The sequence below is a fragment of the Rhamphochromis sp. 'chilingali' genome, assembly GCF_963969265.1.
Source record: "Rhamphochromis sp. 'chilingali' genome assembly, chromosome: 17".
Classification (NCBI taxonomy): domain Eukaryota; kingdom Metazoa; phylum Chordata; class Actinopteri; order Cichliformes; family Cichlidae; genus Rhamphochromis; species Rhamphochromis sp. 'chilingali'.
Window position 1 is genome coordinate 18,019,323 of NC_137944.1, and position 12,219 is coordinate 18,031,541.

A 12,219-nucleotide genomic window follows, 5' to 3' on the forward strand; every position below is an offset into this window, starting at 1 on the left:
GCCACGGTACAATGTTAGACCATTCAAAACAGCATTTAATTACAGAGACAAGAGCTGCGTGTGCACGGCCTATTGTGTGAGAATAATTAGACAGCCTGTTATATCACACGTTGGTTAGTTTACCTTGATGAATAGCAAATAAATCGCTGCCTCCTTTTTGTTTTCTGTTCAGGAGCCAAAGACTGGAGTATCCTTTACCCAACCATGTCCGTTGGGACTAACCATTAGTGCTACTCATGGCATTTACTCAAGTAAAAATGTCAAAAAGTGGGTTGTTACGAGAAAAAAAAGTGAATTCAGACTGATACTTGAATTATTATCAAGAGCATGTACTTTAATCAAAAGTGAGTGTCCGTACTTGGATGATTCAGTCAGATGTTTGAATTCGTTCAAATGGTTTATTCATGAACTATTGATAGTTTTAACCTTTTAACATGATAGCCAGCTGGATGAATTCATATGTTTCCATTCATACAAAATCTTCATTTCATAAAACTAATGGTGTATTTAAAAAAATGGTTATTACTTGAGTTTTACAGAGGACAGCTACACTAACTAGCCACTTAATTAGCTAAACCTGTTAGACTGTTTGTTAACACAAAAAACTAATCAGCCACTCACATCATAGAAACTCATAGTTTCGAACTGGTCATCTACTGGGATTTTCTCACACAACCATCTCTACAATGGTCTGAAAAAGGGAAAATATCCAGTTCTCAGGGTGAACATGCCTTGTTGATATCAGAGGTCAGAGCTGCTTCAAGCTGATAGGAAGGCAACAAGAAGTCAAAATAACCCAAGTAACCACTTGGTACAACCGAGGTATCCATCTGCAACATTAAGATGGGAGGGTCAGAATTGGCAGTAAGCACCATGAAAGCATTGATCCATCCATTTCCATCAATAGTTCAAGCTGCTGGCGGTGGTACAATTGTGTGGAGGATATTTTCTTGGCACACCCTGGACCCCTTGTGCCAACTGAGTGTAATTTAAATGCCACAGCCTACCTGAGTATTGTTGCAGACTTTGTCCATCCCTTTATGACCGCAGTGTACCCGTCGTCTGTTGGCCGCTTGCAGCAGGTTAACAAACCATGTCACAAAGCTCAGATCATCTCAAACTGATTTTTTGAACCAGTGAGTTCATTGTACTCAAATGGCCTCCAGAGTCACCAGATCTCAATCTAATAGAGATTCTGCAGACACGTGACATTAACTTGTCTGACTGTTGCACTTTTAGACGTATAACAATCCTGACATGTCAAGTGAGTGAAAAACCTAATAAACATGATGTAGATGAGATAAACTATGGCAACTACAAGTAAAGAAACATTTCACATTATTATTTATGCATTTAAAAGTTCACCTGTGTTTAGTGTAAGTGTTTTAAAACCACCTTTGCACTTTTCCCCAGGTATGTCTGTTTTGTCAACTGCAAATTACAATAAATATGAATATAACATGTCCAAATGAGCTGAACCTGCCGCTGAAAACCAACCCCTAGTTATATTTGTGTATTTATAATGAAATGGTTTGGCCATCACAGCAGATATGACCTTAGAGGCCTTAGCTGCAGGAGGCTTGTATACTTTATCAACATGTCAGTGTGCGCTAACCACAGAGGACCTTTCAGGCTGACTCATCTCCTTCTAAGGTTTCACCACAAGATACGCAAGTTAAAAGGTATCTTTTTACGTGGATGACATCTAGCTTTATATCACGCCCAGGTCTGTTTTAGTGATACTGAGGTCATCTTTGCAAACATAATGAACTGGGGGAATGACCCCGCCTGCTAGTTTCCCAGGACAAAAAAAGAGTCCCTGAGTTCCCCTGTCAAACACCCTGTATTTTTCGTGCTGTGTGAACCGATTGATAATTTGTAGAGCTCATGAATGAAAATTCATTAGGAAATTACAATCTGTAAACTCACAAAGGACTGAAAGCTCTTCAAATTAGACTGAGGAGTTTTGGTCTTAAAGGTATTTTCCCACCTTATAAGGTTGAAAATAACTACAGTACACCCCGTGATTCAGCATATTTAATCACCTTTAGCAGCGACAACTTGAAGTAATCATTTTCTGCATGGCTTGATGCATGCTCAATCATCCAGGAAAGGTTGATTCTGTTCATCTGTTCAGTGCGAGAAACGTTTCGTCACGTTTCGTCACTCACCCAAGTAGGGCTGCTCGATTATGGCAAAAATGATAATCACGATTATTTTCACTGAAATTGAGATCTCGATTATTTGACGATATTTATTTAACCCTTTAAGACCTACCATAGAACCAAGTCCGCCAGAGCTTATATTATTTTTTTACATGTTGTAGTGCCATTTGTGGGAGCATTTCAAGTTGCTATACAACTGTTATAGCCCATATTTTAATAATATGTATGCATTATGTCCATAGTAACTACATAAATTGCAAAAAAGTTGCAATAAACTACAAAAAAATTGAAAATCGGTTTTGTTTTTTTACATATCGTTAGCTTCATAGCATAATTGCCTAAGTCATTTGACTAAGTCAATGACTTAGGCACTTATGCTATGAAGCTAACGATATATTTCTACTTGGAGAAATTTAAGAGGTTTATCCCTCAAAACTTTAAATACAAAAAAGTTGCAAAAAATAGTTTACAACAACAGGAAATTTATTTTGAGTGTCTTCATAGTTTTATTTTGGAGATACACCAATTTTTATATACACTGCAGGAAAAACGAAAAAACAATCCTATGATGCAAATTTGCAAAGAAAACAGAAGGTGCATCAAAATAAACGATTTCCAGCAGTGCAATTCGAGTTCTAAGCATCCCAGAAACTATTCAGAAAAGTCAAACATGACCAGTATAGGCTTTTAAGGCCTACAAGTAAAAAACTACATTTCCGCGAAAATGACGTCACTTCCGGTTTCGGGGAGGAAATGGCCGACATGTGATAGTTCGTGCTGACGTCTGATTCACTGTGGGAAGTGTTACGAACAGCTGATGGATCGGCAAAGCGTGTTTCTGGAATATTATGTTTTTGTTCCTGCAAGCGCTTTCTATGCAGTTTTTGCAAAGCTTTATGTGGAAGGAAACCGTGACCGAGGACAAGCTGATGGCATCAGATGTAAGTACAACTCCTCCGGTTTCATATGCAAAAAAAATTATTGCGCTAGCTTACACGGTTCAGGTTCTACAGGGATTTAAAAATAGTTACACAAAACGGAGCGTGCTGCTCTGACCGGCTTCAATGACTTTAAAAAATAATATAAAATAGTGTGCAACACCACTGAAGTTTTTTTTTTTTTTAACCTCTCTTTTCAACCAACAGCAGTCACTCTCTCCTCTCCAAATAACTTATGCTTAGCTTTCCGAGCTTCCCTCGGGTCCTCTTAATCAGCGTCTCCAACCTTTTTTGCGCCACGGACCGGCCGACAATATTTTCACGGACTGGCCTTTAAGGTGTCGCGGATAAATGAGGGAGGGGCTAATAATCGGCTCAGTCATTTTTAATGATCGTTGAAAGCCCAGATCGTAATCGTGATTAAAATTCGATTAATTGAGCAGCCTACACCCAAGTGACTTCTTCAGTCTTAGCTGACTGCAGGTTTCCCCAACCTTTAAACCAGTACATTGCACAATGACTGAAACTAGCGCCACTGAATGAACAATGGGCTATAAAGTCAGTTCCTTGATCATTAATATGCAAATTCTCATGACCATTGATAAACAACTACTGATCAAAGCCCATGTTATCAGTAGCTTCAGTTCATTGAGGTCTGTGTGCATTGATTTATCCACAGCTATCTTAAAATCCCGCCACATCATTTTATTTGAGCCACTGCAACCTCTTGATTCTTACCTTTTTCTGTCATTCTGTTGCAGACGAGTAGCCGTGCAGCTTGTGTGCAAAAATCATTGTTCTGTTGCGTTACTCACTTGGGGTCAAGCGTCAGCTGTCAAACAGATGGCCTCACGTTTGACTCTATAACACTTTTATACAGAGTTCATGGTGATTCAAGCTGCCCAAGTGCAGTGGCTGCAAATCAAGCCCAAACCATCACCCCTCCACCACCGTGCTAGCCTTAGACATGAAGTGTTTCTCCATTATGGCCAGACTTCTCCACTTCTCCATCTTCTCCATTCAAACGACATTGTTCCAGAGGTCTTGCGGTTTTTTCAGATGCAACTTTGCAAACCTAAGCTGTGCTACTACTTTCTTTTTAGAGAGAAAATAATTTCTCCTGGCAACTCTCCAAGCCATACTGTACTGGCATGACCTTTAACATTTAACATGCTAACTGAGGCCTGTAGAGCACGAGATGTAGCTCTTGGGACTTTTTTGAGACTGAGCTTGGGGGAATTTACGGGGATGCCCACTCCTGGGAAGAGTGTGGCATTGTGGTAACACACACCTGAATGCTCCAGACCAGCAAACTGCCACAACATGAGCTTTTATAGAGGTGCTCATACTCTCTGATGATCACTTAATCAAGTGGATTTAATTAGCAGCACCTGGCTGATAGTTCCCCTGCCTTCTTACAGAAGTATTTAATGTCTCACCGCAAAAAATCCTTCAAAATCTTTCTTTTAACATGAGTGTAGATGTGTTTTTGTTTGGGACTAGACTCAATAAGATAACCATCTGCACTAACACCCTGTTATAATGTGGTTGACCACCTCTTCTTGCTACTATAAATGTTTTGACCCTTGTGGTCTTGCTGATGCATTCTAGATTCTTGATGCATTCCTCATCATTAGAAATTATTCTGTGGTAATGGTGTTAACATACACAGCTCTACACTTCTCTATGATCTCCCAGCAGTGAATATGAACTGAACTGGTGCATATGGTCGATATCACTTATGAACTTTTTTTTCCTCCTTTGCCCTGCTGGAAGAGAAATGTGGACTTCCTGCACACTGGAATAACATGTTCATCTTCCTGTGCACATCCATGCAGCTAATTTTAGAAAGAGATTCATCTTTCGGGGTTTTTTGTTGTTGTTGTTGTTGTTGTTGTTTATGCATCTTATCTCACAGGTCCTGTTGAAAAAGCAATCAGGACCAAATGGAAGAATCAACTGAAAACACAGATCCGTGCGAAGATGGGATTATGGAGTCCTGAGTCTGCTCGTTCGCTTTCCATTAATTCTAGTCTCTTTCAGTTCAAAGTCATTCACAGACTCCATTATTCAAAGAGAAAATTACACAAGTAGATCCCTCGGTCCGATATGTGATAAATGTAGCTCGGAGGATAAAAAAAAAAATACTTCACAGCTTTGTCCTGAAATAGAAAATTACTGGTCTGAACTTTTTAAACGCATTATCTGAAGCCATCGCTGCTGAGCCGATCTCTATGTTATTATTTGGGAGAGTCTCTGAGCTGAATTAAACAGCAAGTTCCCTCTTAACACATAATCACAGGTAAGGAGAGTATTCAGAACACAGAGGAGGTTCCCACAAATGATGGCGCTGTTAATCAATAAGAATTAACTTTGATACTATTAATCCATCACTGGTGGGAAGAGAATTTAAGTGGAATTTTTATTCTTTTGATTTTTATTAATAATCTGAATAATGTGCCACTTCAAAAATATATATAACCATGCCCACGTCTAATTAACAAAAAGTAGTGTATTTACTTTGTTTGATATCTAGATTCAGTATGGCCTCTGTGATGTTTTGCTTACAGTACAGATGATAGACTACACTTACTGAAGAACTGTGGGGGCAAAAGAGAAGTTTAGACTCACAGTTACAACCACAAGCTACAGAAATGACTGTGCAAGAGCCTCAGGATGTGCGTCATATGAAAGCTAGCAGGCATTCAAACACTCTTACACATCTATACAGGTCTGTCATATTTGCATGTCACTTTGATGACACAGAGAGGATGACTTTACATTAGAATTTAAGGTCAGTTTTTTTGTCCACTTCAAGATTTCATCCACAGACAGCTGGTGTGTGTATCATCTAAAATTTGCTTTGTAAACGAGCCTGGCAGGCACGCGCACACACACATATAGAGCCACACACCTGCTGCTTACTGCTATGTCTGGCAGTGTGGCTGGCATGTGCGCACACAGGACAGAGACTGAGCGGCGCTCGTTTCCCGTCGTGCACGCATGGAAATACCTCAGTTGTGTTTTGTTATATAAACTCATTAGAAAATGCACAGCTGACTGTGCGTGTCAGGCAGTGAGATCAGTTCCTGTGTTTTCACTAAGGTGAAGAAGTGTCATTAGGGCCTTACTGGAAACGGGTAAGAGTGTGGGTGGCCCTGACCAGAGGGAGGGCGTGGAAGGACACGTGAAGTAAGTTACTCATAATAACAATTCATCATATATATATATATATATATATATATAAAATTAGATTAAAAAAACATGCACCTTTACAGTGTGTCTTGTAAATTAACAGTGATTCCATAATTAAAGAGAAAATACCCGCAAAAATTAAGTTTACTTGAATACTTTGGTGTAAGTTGCCCAGATAGAAGATAAAGAGATGTCTCTTAACATAATGGAAACACACATCACTTGCCTTTACTCAAAGACATCTTTGAAGAGAGACACTGCTGTGGTTACTCAAAATAAAGCACAAAGAAAGTGTGCTGCGTGCAGTTTAATGTAGAAAACGATTTTCTTTCTGCTGAACTACAGCTGCCAGCCAAGGAAGCGTGCAGCTAACTAACATTAGAGCTCAGCCGAGCAGGACGCCATTAATGTGTACACCCTGATATGCTGTCACAAGCATGAGTCTCTCTAAGACGCTTTCATCTGCAGAGTGACACGGTTGGATGATGTTAGTCAGCCAGCAGATGTACCGCAATGACTGGAAATAAACAGAAGAAATTAGCTAGATTGTTTCAGTAGTCACATGCAGTGCATGCAGGCCCCTTAAAATCTGCTAAGTAACAAATTACATATTACACAAAGTCTTTTTATTTCATGGACCACATAAACCCCTAGTTTGATCTGAAGTGGGCTGGATGAGTAAAAGTATTACCTCATACCCCACAAAACCATATGCAAATTTGGCTTTCTTTTAGCGTAGAGGAATTTAAATCCACTTTTTCTTCTTCTTTTCTTAATTTTTAGCTTTTATTGTAACAGGACAGTGAAGAAAAGACAGAAAACCTGGGAGAAAGAGCAGGTGGAAGGCACCGTAAATGGCCTTTGCACAAGCCCTACGGTGTATGGGTCCCCTTCTCAACCCAGAGAGTCAAACTGGAGCCCAGCTACACATTTAATAAATGTCTATTTATAAAACTGATGACAAGTCTCAGTTGGTCCAGTTGATAAAGAAACACTCCTGCAGTACATCAAAGAAATCCATCAACACAACTCGTTGGGCTTACGCGTCAGGAAACAAGTAAATAAAATTACAGAAAAGGTGCTGACAGATCATTTTCCGAACTTCTAGTCATTAAAAAACGGTACATTCCTGTTAATTCACTAAAAGTGTCCAATTTTTTTGTTTTTTACTCAGTACACGCCGTGAAAACAGATAATTATTTTGTGAATACAGCAAAAACAGGAAATGTTTTGCCTTTTGGGGGCAGATTTATTCAGATTCAGATAACTTTCATTGATGCACTGCGAACTGGGTTTTGGCATAAAAAAGATACAAAGAGCGCACAGTGACAAGACTACATGTAAGAAGTTGGAGTTCCCTTCTCCAGCAGCAAACTATAGGGAGGAGAATATTTAAATCAAACGCGCACACCAATTAACAAATATTTGTGACACGCAACTTACTGCTAACTGCAGGTAAAGGTATGCCTTATTTTTTGAGCTTGCTATTGAAATGAACCGACAGCACCCGTTTTTAGAAAACAGCGCAATCATCATCAAGGAAAGGTTGTGAGCACAACAACCAGTTTTTTAAAAAAGTCGTATTTTCTGTGACTGAATGGTTTGTATTACACTTTGGTGTTTGATGTTGGTTTTTATGATTCTTTTATCAGCATGATGATTGTAAAACAATTAAAGCTCTGACATCTTTTGCTCTCCTTTCAAATTTTCATATTTTCCAAAGCCTTCTATGTGCTGTAAGGGACCAGATTTAAATCTTTGGCGGGCCAGCTCTGGTCCCCAGTCCATATGTTTGCCAGCCCTGCCACAGAACAGAAACTATATATATAAATAGAAAACCATCCTACATGTTGCAGGGTTGGTGTTTGAACTTTTCTTCCTAAATCTCAGCTTTTTGCCTATTGCATAATATACGTGTTAAGCAGTGAATTGTTGCTTTTACACTTCTGTTTTCGTACTGATTTCATGATTAATTTAAACAGTGTTAATTAGTGATTCTCAGAAGTGCTGCTAGGTAGATATCTGCAGGTTCAGACACAGCCGGTTTCCCATCTTAAAGCCTCACTGAGCTCTAACTTTATAAGAGTTCACATTTATTGCCCAGAAAGTCGAGCTCTTCTTGTTACCTAGTAAGCAGAGTTTTATAAAGCTTTGGCTACTATAAATAGGAGGCCATGGCTTCTTCTTTTTTCTTTTTTTTAACCATTGCGTCACATGATAAGAGCAACCAGTGCTTATGAATGTACCCATGTAGATAAAGTCATATCCTTTGATTGTCAGTGTGCGTAAATGTCTGTGTGTGCATGTGTGTACAAGAGATCGAGTGACACCTCAACAAGTGAAGCTCATAAATATTAATAGGGGCCTCATGAATATTCAGCTGGCAGTCTATGAATATTTAAACTATGATGGAGCATGTGGCCGTGCGACTAGACATCCACAGACAAGAAACAGAAAAATAGACCTCCTCTCCTTTTGCTTCCCAACCTCAGTGGGATGCGGCTTTTCTTTAAGGGCTCATTCATTCTAATCAAGACAACATAATTTTCATGATTTCGTTTTCATGTGAACTATGGCTCAGGGTAAGAGTAATGATCATCAGGATGCTTTGCAGCACACCTCCAGCTCCTGTTTCCAAATGAGGCAAACCTGCTGAGTGGAGGCTTACCGATTCAAACCCTGCAAACTGTCCACATTATAAAGATGAGATTAAAAATAAAGATACATTCTGCAGATGAATAATGATAGTATGCATTACAGCAAAATAAACTATATTTACTACATTTAGATTGAATAAATGTCTTCTTACCATGTACATATACTATGCTTTCTGTTTTTGCAGTATTTGAATAATCAGCACAATAATTGCAGTAAAAGTATTTTCCATGTTTGCGGAAAATTCAATCATGTTTTTGTAGCTTTTACACATGGAATAAAACACATAGACTGTATGCAAAGGATGGACATAGCCACCATGATGTCACGCATTAGTTTAGAAAGTCCCTCAGTCCTGCCATCACACTGGTGGATCCGGCTGAGAAACAATGCATACTTATAAAGTGTTTGCTGAGCGCAGGAGTCAAGAGGGTAATTTGACCATAGTCTTTAACACAAACAGATCTCTTTGAAAGCAGAGAGCTTGTCCCTTGCTGGTCATGAGAATGAATGCAGTTCTGCACAGACTTCGCTTTTCATTCGTACACTCTGTGAGCGATCACAAAGGTGTGGTTTTTGCAAAGACGACAGCTATCTGCTTGTTAAGTCTGACATTAGCGTTTCTAATGCTAATCGTTCCTTCACTTCTCAAAAGTAACAAAAACTGAGGCAATGCTGAAAGTTAAAAATGGTCCACATTCTTTAAACTTCGGTAAAATGATCAGTCTGGCTATTTTAAAAAGGTTTAAACATCCAGGCATCTGTGAAAATGAGCATTTACAAGGTTTAGCTGAGTTCGATGTTAGCAGGAAGTTAGCTAGCTAGTTTCCATCTAAAGATGATAAACCATGTGCTGATTGCAGTATGTTTAAAAAACTAAAACGGACAGCTCTGCTGTAACTTTGGATGTAAACAACTAAACAGTAGTGATGTGTGGAGGGTTAGTTGACCTATAAAGATCTGCTAACTGCTGGCTAGCTACAGAGCTATTGTTAAGCTAATGTAAACGCCTTAGAAAGGAAAAATGTTGGACAAGGTTTAAATTGTTCAAGTACAAGTTTCTCTTCTGACGTGTCCAAATATTTTGTGTCTGGGACACTGCGAGCCCCGGGGCTCTACTTATACCGTAAAAAAACATACAAAAAAACTTTGCATAAAGACGTGCTGCACATAAACAGCGCTAATAGAGAAGACGGAGAGGCCGAGAATGGCCACTGATGCTCTTTGAGGTGTTGAGGTCAACACAGTAGACGCCTGGAAACAGGGATCCTATGTTATCACTTAATAAGCAGATAAGGACTCTCAGAATGTGTGTGCGATGTTGGAGAATAGGCAGAGTGTGGGAAGCAGCTTTCCTGAGAGCAGCAGTGAGTAATAGAAGACATTTGTCACAAGAAAATCAATTCAAGGTTCAGATCATCAGGCTGAGAATCTAAGACTTTTTTAAACACTTAATTGAAGGTTGGATTTAGAGTTAAACTTAAATATGGGTTCAGTTTGTGGTTCTGAGGGTTTGAGATGTTATCTTGGTGGTTAAACCTTTTGATTAAGAGGTTTGTTAGGAGGTTTAAGAGAACGTCAACACATAACAAGCCTCAGTGTATGAGGTCTGTGTCAGAAAACTGTGTCAGAAAACAACCTCAGGCCAAAAAAAAATCTGAGGCCTGCTCATCCAAACCAACTCAAACTTCGGCAGTGTACTCACTCAGGTACCCGGTAACACACCTGTCAAGTCTAAAGTGGACGGGATGGATGGCTGCTGAGATGGACAGACAGATCTCTTAAATTATGGATAAGACATCACATGAAACCTGGAAGTTTTTGTGTTGCAGAGAAAGTGACCCAACATAGCTGTGCATATGTAAACATTCTAACTATAACAACCAATGCATGCCTACATAGATCATTTTCTCATCTCAAATGGTAAAAAGTGACAAGAGGTCCTCTGAAAAGGTTGCATTTTTTTAAATAGCAAGACTCACTATTTTGCATCACAACAGGGTTCACATTAGTAACACAGATATGACTATTCTCATTGGTAGGACGCCTGACGTGCATCATAAGCGGAGACTGCAAATATATCCGAGCATATGGATTACAGGTTTGGAGGTTTCAGGGGTGCGATTCGCCGATTTCACAATGATCGAGTATTCTAATTAGAGATATCACATGCTGCTTTTTATCGCCCACACACAACAGAGAAGAAGAACATTAACCTTATTTAAAGGGGGCTCCTGTGTTCTCTCTGTTATGTAATATCCTCTGATCTAAACTGTACCTATTTCTGAGGGTATTTGAGGTAAAAAAAAAACAAAACAAAAAAAAAACACTAAAAAGTGCTGAAATCAATGCTGTAACACCTTTGGGTAAGTGGGTGATGAATTTAGATGCGGTGCGTCAGCAGTCAGAATTATAAAACTGTGAGCACGGCGAGGAACAATGAGGGTTCAAACGTGGGTTGGGCAGAGAGGGAGAGGAGAAGGAGCTCGGGAGAAGAATCCACCCGGCTGTTTTTTTTAATTATTATTTTCTGATCAATGAGCGTGACTCACTGTGGATCACCGCTTACACAGAAATCATCCAGGATGGGCTGAGCTCAGTGAACGAAGCTCAAACTTGCGTAAATGTGGCCACCTACACACGCACACCTTTACACACACACACGGACGCAAATACGTATATATTGTATCATAAGACGATGTGTGAGGGTGAAGAAGGTGCACCTGTTAAGTGATAGACCTCAGCAGCACAATGGCTGTGTGGGTTTGCGGTCTGTAACGGATGTTTGACAGGCTGATGGGCTATGGCACTCACACACACTCACACTGCTGCTTCCTCCACACATTCACCCCCCTCCCCTCCTCTTCTGCCTGTCTTCTCATCTCTTCAGGCGGTGGGCGTAAACTCCCTCCTTTTTTCTTCCTAAATGCCGTCTTTCCATCGCCACTCTCGTTCCCTCCTCTGCTCCTCCGGTCCTTCCATACGCGTTGTTGTGTTTTCTTCTTCTTTCTTTCTTTTTCCTTCTTCTTCCGCCGAGTGCGAGTTTGACAGGCCTTCAGAGAGAGAAACACAGAGGGGAGAGGAATCAAAAAATCCCCTCAATTAGACGGCCCACACAAACGTGCGTCTGAACTCTGTACCATCTTCATCAGCTGTCGCAGTTTTCATCTTTCAGTCGCAGACACCTTTGTTCCCGAGTTGAAAACACACTGTTCACAACAAAAGGCAGAGGAAAAACCATTTAGCTTTGAAGAACAGGAAGCCGC